Source organism: Python bivittatus, unplaced genomic scaffold (assembly GCF_059951505.1).
Source record: "Python bivittatus isolate LINGU-HERP-01145 unplaced genomic scaffold, Pbiv_v1 ctg000700_np1212, whole genome shotgun sequence".
In the NCBI taxonomy this organism is placed as follows: Eukaryota; Metazoa; Chordata; class Lepidosauria; order Squamata; family Pythonidae; genus Python; species Python bivittatus.
Window position 1 is genome coordinate 84,759,528 of NW_028277098.1, and position 12,941 is coordinate 84,772,468.

A 12,941-nucleotide genomic window follows, 5' to 3' on the forward strand; every position below is an offset into this window, starting at 1 on the left:
GAAAAGTTGTATAGAGCTAGAAAGAATTTTTTTAAACAATCCCTGGATTATTGATCCCTCCTTTCTTCCGAACACACTGATGCTATGTGACCCAAACCACACTGGAAATTTTACATATACATATATAAAATACTATCCATACAAGAGGCATAACAACAGTAATCAGAATAATAAAAATATTCTTTCCCACCCAAAAGAGCCCAGAAATAAATAAATAAGTGAAAATTAGGTGTAACAATTACCAATAAAGTTATGTATAGAAAAAGAGATAAGAAAACCATAACATTATAACAATAAAAATATTGTTTTAATAAATACAATGTCCAACGAGTTCTACTAAGCATAGCAGGAGGTTATTTGTTACTAGGTGTTTGTTTGTTTGTTTCCTCCCTGGAACCAGCAAGGTCTGTTAGTAGTGGCGAGCACTGTAGGGTAGGGTACAAGTAATGATTTTGGGATAGCTATCAGGTGGATTAGAGAAGAGAGGGAATGGATTTATCCAAACACATCCAGCCTGAAATGGGAAGAGGAGAGTGATCAGGAGCAGCAGCAGTGACTGTTTAGGAGAAACTAAGAGAAAGCTGTCACTCAGTGTGGTGAGAAGGGAATGTTGGCAGAGACTGCTATCGTTTGCAATTTGCAGTTGCAGGGGATGAACTGCTGGTACAGTGGCTGCTACTAAAGACTGGATGGCTGAGCGGAAAGAAGGGGTTGGAGGCAAGGAAAGAAGGTGGAGTGACAGCAGTGAGGAAGAGGCCCTGATTGGATCAGCAATGGGAAGTAGTGACTAGAGCAGCAAGACTGTCAAAGTGGACAGTACTGATAGGGCTGCTGTTACATGAGAGGTACTACCAGTTGGGACTGTGGCTACTATTGCCCCGGGTTTGCCATGGTTTTCCCACAACACTGGTGCAAGGGAGGAGTTGCTTTCTGGGTGAGAAGCAGAGAATGGAGGAGGTCTGCATGTAGTGGGAGAATGGCTCTGGGGAATGGGAAGGCCTTGTGAGATCAGTGGTTGAAATGTGCATGTGACAGTGGGGACAACAGGAATAGCGTTCCAGATTACTGTTCCACTCTGTTATTTGGCTAGGGGGTTGAGATGTAGAAAGCTCCACTTGGAAAAATGTGGGGGAGGGGTTGTGGAAGCCTCGAAGATGATGATGTTGGGGCTGAATATCTACCGTGATGGACAGAAGAATATAGATGATGACATGTGGGCTGTGACAGGAGAAGGGGGACCAGCAATCTAATGCCAGTCCTCAGTTCTAGCCAATCACCTTCCTCCCAGGCACTGGGTGGCTAGGTCACAAGTCAGCTTGGACTCAGTCTGCTGTTGGTCAATGCCAGAATCATGTACAAGACAGTATCCTTCCAAGATTTGATGATGGATAAGCATGTAGAGTAGGCCTGTGTTACGGAAAACTGTTGGATGAGGACAAGAATGTAGTGCTGTCCAAGATTTGCTCTCTCAGGTTCTAGGTGCTCTAGCAACTACAATGCCAAAATTGGGTAAAGGGCACAGGAGTAATTTTTTGAGTGGTTGGATGTAGCAATCAGATGCACTGCTCCTCAAATGGTTGGGTATGAATTCCTGTATGCAAAGCTGGAACAGAAGGAAAAGGTGAGGCTGTTATTGAGGTATGTCCTGCAGCCAGCAGCATACCTGCCCGAGCTCCTGGATCTCATAGCCAGGCTGCTGTTGGAGTCCCTCAAACCTTTAGCACTGGAGGATTTAAATTAAACTCTGGGTGTGGGATCCACATGGGCACAGGATTTCATAGACTACATGACAACCATGGATTCATTCCAGGTGATCTCAGTCTGATGCATATTAGACCTGGTTTTAATTTCTGAGCAGTTAATGCATGATCTGAAAATGGAGGATATTGTGATCAGTTCTTTGCCATGCATACTGTTGGCCTGCTTGACCGCTGCAGGGATGGAGGACCTGTTACAATAGGTCTGTTCCCCATGTTCATGAAATTTGTTGTGATAATATCACAGTTTATTGCCATGATATATTCCCTTTGGGCTTTCTGAGGGCACTTGGATATTTTCCCAACAATCTGACAGGCTGTTGGGCCACACACCTTGTTAATCTCTGGAACGTGGAGGCAACAAGGATGAGATTGCTCCTGAGGGACTTTGGAGCTCCAGGAAAAGAAGTAACACAAGAGACAGTGGTGGAAAATGAAGCGTAAATATGACTGAACATGGTTGCATGATGACATTTGGGAGTATATCATAGCAATAAGAGCAGTAAAGCATGAATACTTCTCTGCTCTTACTGCATCTGCAGATTCTTTACCAGGAAACCTCTTCAAGGTTACCTATATCCTTTTGTGAAAAGTGTGGGGAAATGATTCTTCTGCAGGTTACTGTAATACATTTGTAAGATTATTTGCAGATAAAATAATTCATAATCACTCTAAATTGGATGTGACTGGGACAGAGTATAGCAACGGGGACACCTTGAAAAGTCATCCAGGGCAGAAAAACCAACCTATATTTTGACACATGTAAAGTAAGTCTAGGCATTCCCTACAGGTTAGTTTCCCAGCAGCGGAGGGCAAGGCAAAAGAGGAAAGACAGAAGAGGGGAAGGGGGAGAGAGAGATCAAAATCTTGTTCCCTGGCTAAAAGAAAAAAAAATTTCAAGGCCAAAGAAACAGGAAAGCTGGAGGAGAACACAAGGCTAGAAAATGCTGCATTGTTTGGGAGCTACTAAACAGCTCAGTAAGCTTGAATCCATATTGCCTAACAAATAGTGCAAAGTTTCCCATGAACATTGGTGGGGCTGGACCCTCTAAACCATCTAAAGTAAGCAGAAGTCCAAGGCAAGCCCTAGACTGATATAAACAACAAGCATGGCAATTACAAGTTTGAGAGCTTTTACTGGGCAAGTTGTAAATCTTGAGGCAGGGATAAGGGCTGGCTATTTAGTCAGCGAGAAACAAGCAAGAATAGCTGCTTGTCTTGTAATTACGCCTACTGCTGCAAGCTAGGAGAGTTCAGAGGCAGGAATGCTGAGAGAATAGTTCAAGACAATCTGTAGATTAAGCACCAGTAAGTTCCAAGTTGAAGATCCCATTGCAAGGCAAGGAGCAGAAAGTACTTGGAGCAGGGCATTAAAGGAACATAGGTCTAGAAATAAGAATGCATCCAACAAGGGAATGGGGTCTGGAACACACTTTTAAATAGCCAGAGTTCCTGACTGCACTTAATTAGAGTTAATGCCCATTTCCCTCGAGGAGCCTCTTTAACTGGTGGCGTGATTTAGGATTTGGCACTTTTCCAAGGTCTGGCTCTGACTCCTTACTACTGGAATCAACAGCCAGCTGTGCTGAGTCAGATCTAACTCATAGGTAGCTGACTGCCTTTTACCTCTTGAACTGCAGAATCTGAGTCTACTGGTCCTCCTTGTCAGCCTTCAAATCAGTAGACTCAGAGGAGTCCCTAACAGTGGAGTTGCTTGGTCTATTGAGGTTGGAGTTCACCAACTGCAGTTGCCTACTGTAATTTATACAGGAGAAACCTGGACTCTGTACCTGTTATTCTTTTGTTCTATTGTGTGAAACTGCTGGGTTTTTTTTTTAAATATACACATACCATTCCAGTTATACTGTTTTATTTTGTTATTATCTTGCTAGTTGGTTGGATTTCAGTTGCAATAATCCCAATCCAATCCTACTAAGGCTAGCAAATATTAAGCTCATTACCAGTTAGTATACAGTAATACCTCGGTTCATGAACACTTCTGTTCACAAACAATTCGGTTCGCGAACAGCAGCGTTCACAAAATTTTGCTTCTATTCGCAAACTCTGCATCGGGTGATGAACATGACCCACGGCCGTCTTCCCTGCTCTGACACGTGGTCGTGGCTTCCTCTAGGCAAGATTGCCTGTACTTTGTTTCATATTTTTGTGGTTAAAAAAAAAATACATATGGTTCAGAACGGATTAACCTTATTTACATTGAACCTTATGGGAAAATTTGATTTGGTTGACGACCAAACTGGTTGGCGACCACGTTCATAGGGGTCAGAATGGATTAACTTTATTTACATTGAACGTTATGGGGAAATTTGATTTGGTTCGCGACCAAATCAGTTCGCAACCAGAATCGTGGAATGAATTAAGTTCATGAACCGAGGTACCACTCTACTTAGTTAAAATTGTTATGTTATATAGATTCTAGTATTTATTTATCTATAGTTACCTAGCTTGACAATGTATAGCATTTAGACTACAGAAATTACTGCAATTTTATAGGTTTTTCCCTGATTATATATTTTATATTTTGTAATTCTATGTTAATAATTTTATAGTATATTTTAAAATATTTTAGTATATTTTATTAATGTGATATTTTATTAATGTGATATTTTCTCCTATTTTGGAGACATATTTGTTTTATGCTGGTCTACAACTGAAATAATTCGTTTAAAAAATCATATTGCAATTAAACTACTGCAATGAGCTTATCTGGATAATGAATTAGTCCAAAATGCAGCAGGCTGGTGGGAACAAGTTATGCTCGGTTGGTTGTCATAAGGTTCCATGGTCCAGTTCAAAGTGTTGGTTTTAACTTATTTAGTCCTACATGGCTTGCCACCTACATAGCTCCAGGACCCTCTCCTCTATCCAAAATTGGCCCATTCTGTGCATTCATACTGGGAAGAGATATTTAGGGTCCCCATCAGACATGCAATTAAGGGGTGGGGCCTGGAGGCAGTTTTTCTCTGTGGCAATCCCATTATGGAATAGAATACCCCCTAAAATTTGTCGGGTCATCAACCTATAGGTTCTTCACAAAGTTGTTGACCGGGGGGAATATGGATATTAGTGGTGTTATCAGGTTGTCTTTTTTGTTTTGATTGGTTTTAACAGAATCAGAGGCTTAAGATATTTGAATTCTATTGGTGGATACCAGCTGCTGGAACTACTGAAGTTTATGCTGTGCAACAGCAAACCGTTTGGAGTTTTTTAGTGGGGAAGCAAGCATTTGTGTAATAAAAAAGTAACAATTAAATTTCATTTCAAATAAGCAAAGTTCATTTTAACAACATTCTGTGCTTAGGATTCCCTCTTCAGCATCTTTTCCAATGTAGTTGATGTAGACTTTATCTTTAGGATTTCATTCTCCCATTAGAGTTTCACTGTCCTCTTGTGTTTTTCTTGTGCTTGTAAAAGTGTATTTTCATTTATCAAATTGCTTTCTACTTTTTCTACTTTGGACCAAGTTATTTAACAAAACCTTCACCATACCCCCTTGGATTCATTTTTCTCACTATGCTGAAATTTGACCCTTCTCTCCACCTCACAACTGTTCATTAGCAAGCCCTGACCTGTTTCCCTTTCTTTTTATTTTCTGTATAAGATAGACAGCAAGCCCACTGGACACATAAGTCATGTTGATGCTCTAACTTTTAGTACAGCATTGATATCAAGTATTAAATAAGATGGGAGATTGGTACTTCCCTGTAAAACAATAAAAGTACCTAAACATTCTTAATATTAAATATTAAAATCAGGGAAATCCTGAAGATACCCTGTGGTTCTGAGAACTGATACAAATATAGGAAGTGATACCTAGAATGCTGGCATAATGCTGTCTTTTCAGCTACTGCCACACTGACCTTTGAGTTGGGAACAATGTAGGTGCAGGTCAGAAAGTATCATGAAAGCAAATCCAGATAAAGCCCAGTAGATTGAATGATTTAGTGGCAGACCTAAATTGCAAGATCAGTGACTCACAACAACTGAGGACAGACTCAAACCACCCTAATGAAGCATCAGAATGAAGGACCCTCAAACCCACACTTGAGACATGAGAAGGTCCTCAAGCAAGGGGGCAAGCAAGTAGTTTTATGATACAGTGCTCCAAATCAGAGAGCCATTTCTTGAAAATTCTGTTCTCCACTTGGATAAAAAAGGCTTAGTTGAGTAAGTAAGCTTTACACCAGGTAGGCTTCGGTTTAGCTCATCATCTGGGTGATCTGTAGATAAGATAGCAATAGAATGAAAGCAGCTTTACCATGGGTACACCCTAGGGCATTGTTATAGGATTTAAAAGACTGTCATCACACAGGCAGAACCAGTCACAGCAGATCTACACAATCAGCGCCAAACTGAAGGGTGTTAACTGGATGGTGAAGGCCCAAGGGATTCATACCACCTCCATGGTGACACATTTTTAAATATTACAGCACGATTTTTGTGCACATTAAAAAAAAAAGCATTTTTTATAATGCTGCTGATTAAAGGACACTCTTTTTATATCAAAGGAATCCTATCAACTGAAGCTGCCCCTGGAACTTGAGTTCCTGCTTCAATTCTAACTGTCCAAGTACCCTCCTGAAACCAATCCTGATCTTGTTGCTTGTTCTCAGCAAGGCTTTTTAGGCATGCATCCAAGGCTCCATCAATTCCATGCTGTACCAGAACAGAACAATGATTAGAAACAAGCATGTACCTGTATGCATTACCCTTTGCCACCTGAAAAACAACTAAGAAAAACATTTTGGTCAATATCTCATCTGTCCCTGAAAGGACTACCAGTAAAGAACCTCTTATTATAGACTCAACTCAAGGTTTTTGCTACAGATTTGGGTCACAGATTTGTTCTATTCTCTGTGATTTGTATTACTACAGGGGACAAATATATTTATTTAAAACAAATTTCTATACTGCTTCTCATGAAAAGTAATCATGGAATGACATACAAACCCAATAAAAATAAATATAATAAAAACACTGTATTGAAAGTGAAATATTAGAGAAAGTAAAGGCCAATACAGCATAAAGATCTGAGGATTTCACAGATCAGTACTGGGAACTATACTGCAGAACGGAGATCAGTCAGCAGGGATGGTGACAACATGGAGAAGACTCTCCTTTATGTCATCATTATGTGGCAATCTGTAACTGCAGCTCAGACAGCTGGACTTCCACTGGAGAGTGTAAGTACCTGATTATTTAAGTTAGCATCTCGGTGCATGGCAGCACACGCAGATCTTGTCTGGGTGCAGAAGCTAAGCAGAGTTGAACCCTGCTTTTATATTGTAGTCTAGGGTTCTATAATGAAATAGAAGGCTTCCAAGAAATTCCAGACTGTAGGTTAGACTGGGAAATCAGAAAAAATATCCTAGAAGAAAGCTATGCCAAACTACTTCTGTATTGCTGCCAGCAGGTCCATGAAGTCACCAAGAGTCAAGCTTGTCTTGAAGATGGTTCCACCATTTTTTGGGTTGTGTTTACAATCTCAGTCTTAGTTTCATTTTACCAGGCACAAGTATTTCAATCTTAGGAGGTTAGGAGACTGGATACACAGGGTTAGAAATTTAACATGTTAAGTTATACAAACTACAATACTTATCATCTCCTAGTTTGTATTCAATTAATCCAACTTTACTTTAGTTCTAAAGCAAATTGCTACCACTGATTTCATCTCAGACACTCAAAAACACAGAAGATTGCTCTATACTAAATCAGAAATTGAATATGAAATATCTAGGACATGCTTATATTGTTCTGCCTTAAATTCTAAACCAGGAAACAATGTCTAAGGTGGATTAGGTACTGTGCCATTCTATACCAGGGATGGCTATCAATATACTATCAAGGCTCTTGTCAAGGATTTACACTACATTTTGGAGCTAGAATTATCTGTGATCAATCAGCATAGTAGGCAGGGCTGAAATGTCTGGCCTATTTCATTTTCTGTTTGTGGGGCTTCCTGTTCTGTAGAGACTTAACACAGCCATTCCCCTCACAAAAGAAAATGTCAATGTTTTAGGGGTGATATAGATACCTTAAGCTATTGCCACTGCCATACTTATGGCATCTGTTTTGCCCCTTCCATTCTATAAAAAACAGGGTGGAAGGTAAGCCAACACAAGTAGAATGGAGGGATTGCAGCACTTAAAGCCTATTAGATAGCTTAGAGGGATTTTTTTTTAAAAAGCCAATTCATAGATACTGGAAGATTCAAAACAATGTGAAACAAAATGTGGCATTTCTTCTTGAGTTCAAGTCAGAACTCTAGTACACATAATCTTCCTCCACACCACACCCCCACCCCCTGCAATTTAAATTCCACACATCCCTATTTGCTGGGGCTTAATCCCAAGAACTGGGCAAAGAAGAGCTATTCTGGAGCACGGCATTACCAGCAAGTGTCAGTGAGCTGAGGATGAGGAGAAGACCATCTGCCCAGATAGACTAAGGGTTAGGGTTGGCAATTCAACTGGCTTGCCAGTTTGCATGTACTTTACATGCAAATCATGTAAAGAGACAACATAAAACACCTCGCGTCCCAGGAGCAGAGTGTCTCCACAGGACTAGGCATTTGACTCTGCACCCCTAGCAGAGGCCAGCAGTCCAAGACTGTACCAGTTTCTTGGGGCTGGTGCTCAAAAGAGCTGTGCCAGGTAAGAAATAGTATAGTTACTATTACCATAAACATTCATTCGACTATTGGAACATGCTCTTCAGGTCATTTTCCTGGAAAAGTATCTCGAACGTTTTACAGATGTAAGGTACTGGAGCTATATGATGTTATACTGAAATTCTGCATTGATTGCTAATTTGTGTACTGGCTTACAAGTAAGCTGCTAGTACTTGTATCTTTAAGACATAAAGCTTAAGGTCTGACCCTCTAAGGGACTACCTTTCCGGCTACTAAGATCTGCAGAAAAAGCAGATCTCTTTGATCTGTCTTTTTGAAGATATCCTCAATGTAAGAGTTCTGCTTTTCTGGCTTCTGCATTGCTTCCATTCTTTTAATATTTTTAAAAAAAATCTGTAAGTATGTATCCACTTAGTACTTACTACTTACTACACTTTTAAAAGCAGATTTAAGCATTCATTTTATGTTTCTGATAATCTGCACTGTGTTTAATAAATCAGTTACCTTGAATGCAAATTTGTGCAGAAAGGTGGAATACTAATTGAATAAATATCAAATAAACCTGGGAGGGGTACAGTAGTGACAAGGACCAACCTCACCTTGCTGTCTGTTTAATGGATATTGTGATCAGCTACGCCTACCATGGTTACTATTTTGTGATAGCATTCACAATACATTCAATATTCCAATATCTGCATTGCTTGTACCTATTTCATGGGCTTATTTATACACTGCTTTTATGAAGTTGCATCTGTGATACTATTTATAATAAAACTTTATTGATTTAGTCATCTGACCATATCAAAAGTATAAAACCCATACAAGTAAATACAAAGAAAATAGTAAGGCATATTCATAATAAGTTGTCACCCCTACAGTTAACCCCAATCTGATCTAGATAGTCTGTCCTCTTTGAAATGGCCTTTGGTATAAAGAGTGCAGTCTTACTAGTGATATGCAGCTTCATTCCCTGCAAAAAGTAAGACAGTTTCTCCTGGGTGCCCCAGTATTTTTTAGTTTTTAAATAAGAATCTAAACAAACAGTCCTTTCTGTAGAATACAGTTTGCAATCAAAGAGGATATGTGCAATGTCTTGAACAGCTGGTGCACCACAGATCCACAGTCTTTCTTCAAACGGAACTCCATGAAACCATGTGATACTATTTCGTTATACAATGAAAGGCAGTCAACTTTCTATATTGGAATTATCAATTTCTATACTTATCACCCTTTCTTATCATAGTTCCATCAGATGTTTTGAACCACAGTTCCCATAAGCACCCTCCAGCATTGCCCAAATGCAAGCAATGTTGAAATTTATAGCTCAAAATATCTAAAGGGCACTGCAGTGTGGAAGGATATGGTACATTTACACACATTCTCAGGCTACATTTGCTAAAACCCTTGATCATTTGTGATATCAATTGTGACTACTTTGAAATGTAATACCCATCTGAGATGTGACTGAGATCTAACCTACTGTATTTTTGTTTCAAATTCCAGGGCTAAGTGGTTTGCTTTCCTTACAAATATCAGAAGGATTAAAACTAAAGTTCCAATTCTTATTCTCAGGATTATGCCTGGAACCTATAGTGGCATATCCCTTATATAACAGCTAATTCTAACAGCTGCAAAGAGTGAGTTTAGAAGTGACCCAATGGAGTATCATTCATACTTTGCCCATGGTATGTTTCATCAAACAAAGCATACAGTACAAGAATTGTCTGCAGAGTACAGCTTCTTAGCAAGCTTCCTATTTCTTCAAAATGGAAGAGTTGTTCAGTTTTCTTGTAATGATTGAATGCTATATTTTAAAAACTATTAACTATATGCCATGAATGCTTTAATTCACCCTCACACTGATTGCATTGCACACAACTGTCTTAGCACACCTGCATGTCCACAAACAGCCAGTTTGGTCTAGTGGTTAAGGCACCCAGCTAGAAACCAAGAGACTGTGAGTTCTAGTCCCACCTTAGGCATGAAAGCCGGCTGGGTGACTTTGGGCCATCACTCTCTCTCAGCCCAACTCACCTCACAGGGTTGTTGTTGTGGGGAAAATAGGAGGAGGAAGGAGTATTAGGTATGTTCGCCACCCTGAGTTATTTGTAAAAATAAGGCAGGATTAAAAAAAATCTAATACATATATTATATATATATATATAACATATATATATTAATAAGATTTTCAGGAGATCAAAATGGAGATTTTAATTTTTACATTGACAGGATTTATACTGTCAGGATGAAACCAAGTTCTTTGTATGGTTTTTGGTTCTTTGATTTTCTTCCATACTTTCACCTATCAATATTACAACAGTTACTATTAATCCTTTATTATTCAGCACTCTATATAGGATAATACATTATGACATCATCCATGCATCTGCTGTGCAGGTAATAACTGTTAGCTGAAATGAATCAATTCAACAGAAATAGCATCTAAGGAGTGATAATGAAAAGTTCCTTCTTCAGTATTTTATTTGTATGGCTCCTTCCTGCTTCATTACTCTTAATAATGCAGACAGCCAATGATAATGGTATCTAAATCTGAAATATAAATAAATAAAAGTCACGTGCAAACCAACATGAATGTTAGTGCTAGCTGAACGAATCATTTGGACAATCCTTTGGAAGCAACGTGAGTGTAACTAGTGCACAAGTCAACAGGAACCTTTTATCTTTCCCCACTGAGGTGCTGATCAGGGGTCTTGAAGTTTATCTCCCTTCAACACACTAAGAATTATGAGACTTGAAGACAATGCATCTGGAAGGCATTGAGTTGGGGGACTCTGTATTTAGCCCAAATACATGACATGATGAAACAACATGACAGTTTTATTTTAATAAACTCATCACAATTGCAACTCCAAGTTTGTCATTAGCAGTAGTTGCTTTCAAGTAGATCTATGAAAGAATCGTTAATCACTGCAGGTCGAAAAGGCAATATTACATGGACAGAGCCATTAAGGAAACCTTGGGGGATATGAAATTAGATTCTTGGGTCAAAATTAATCAGTTTCTTCTGGCTGAATGTCACTCCCCTCTCACTCAAATTTACTCCAGCCAAACATTCAGTAACTGCAATGTCAACTGGGATTTGATTGATTATCCACACCTGTTATTACACAGAAGCGTGTAGCCCACATGCAAGCTTGCACCAAAGAATGACATGCCAATCTATCAAAAGAAAAGAAGTGGTGCACGGGGCCGGCCCTATCATTGTCTAAATTAAGCAGCCCGAGGAAGAGCGGTATTAGAGGCAGAGGTGTTGTGCCACGTGGTCTGCCTTGAACTACCTTCTGGCCAGATATGGTGGAGCCCAGCAGGCCATCAACTGTCAGTTCAGTTGGCTTTTGCAAATGGTATAGGAAGCATCATCTTCTCTTGAACGTCATCAAAATGTTTCAGTGAACCTACCTGAAGCCTGTTTCACGCAGCTGCTCAAGTTCTAACAAGGGTGGTACAGGACTGAAGCTTCAACATCAAACACTAATTATTCTGCATGCACTCCGACCCCCCCCCTTTACATTTTACCAGGTCTCCAGCGTTCAAAAGACCCTGAAAGCTGTTCCAAACCTCAACTGAAAGTGAGGAGACAGACTCAGGCTGCTATCCTATCCCTTACCCCCCCGAGAGCATGGGGATCTTACGGGACTTCTGGAGAAGAGATACCTACAGGACCGCACGCAAAGTTAAAGGACAGGCTTCTCTCTCGAAGCCGCCCCGCTGGAAAACAAACACAGCGCCGCCGGGGTCGGCCAAGCAGCAGCGGCGAGGTCCGCCTTCTCCCATCCCCGCACTTCTGAGGAAGAAAAGCGACGGCACCCACAGCGAATCTGTCCTGCCGCGGGTGCCTCAAGTGCAGAAACAAGGTCAAATTTCCAAAGCTGCAACGGGGGCGGGGGGGGGGGAGAGAAAGGGAGGGGGCGGGTAGTTTCCGCTCTCGCCCCAGCCAAGGAACTTACCGCAGGCAGCCTTTTGCCTGTAGGCAAGCGCGTCTCCTCCCAGCGCGCGCGCAGGGCCGAGGCGGCACCGCTCTCGGCTCGCCGAGTGCACCGAACCCAGGCAGAGACGGAGGCGGAGCGGACGCTCGCCCCGGCAACAGCGAGCGAGCCGCGACCCTGGAGCGGCGGCCGCAGCAGGTCTGGCAGCCCAGCCGTGAACGGAACGGAAAGCGGCGCGCGCGCCCTGCAAGACCACACAGCTGCTGCTTGGCCTGGGTCCCGCCCTCCCTCGGTGCGCCGCGCGAGGGGCTCCCGGCGGAACAGCCGGCGAGCGAGGCAGGACCGCGCCGAGGAGGAATGCCTCGAAACATCTGTTGCAAAGCGCCGCCTTGGCTGGGGGCTGTGGAAGAGGCAGCGCGTTTTTCTCTTCCTTAGCCACTGGGGCGGGTGGGGGGGGGGGGAGATGCAGGACGGGAAGATTATTTGCCGGAAGGCCCAGCTGGAAGCTCAATCAAATCCCCCTTCACGCTCTCCATCCTTCCCTCTTTCCTTTGGCGTTCCTTGCCCTCTTCCTAACTTTTGCAT

The 12,941-nt window shown here is 41.5% G+C and overlaps 1 protein-coding gene across 4 annotated transcripts in view; it reads right to left on the reverse strand.

Annotated features, from left to right (window-relative positions):
- The window catches only part of SULF2 (sulfatase 2), a 311,016-nt gene extending 298,298 nt beyond the window's left edge, over window positions 1–12,718 (reverse strand). For all 4 annotated transcript variants that reach the window (XM_088154099.1, XM_088154096.1, XM_088154100.1 and 1 more), the window contains exon 1: window positions 12,378–12,718. The gene's annotated coding sequence lies outside the window, so the exon portion shown is untranslated. The remainder of the gene's footprint in view (window positions 1–12,377) is intronic.
- Window positions 12,719–12,941: the final 223 nt, after the last annotated feature.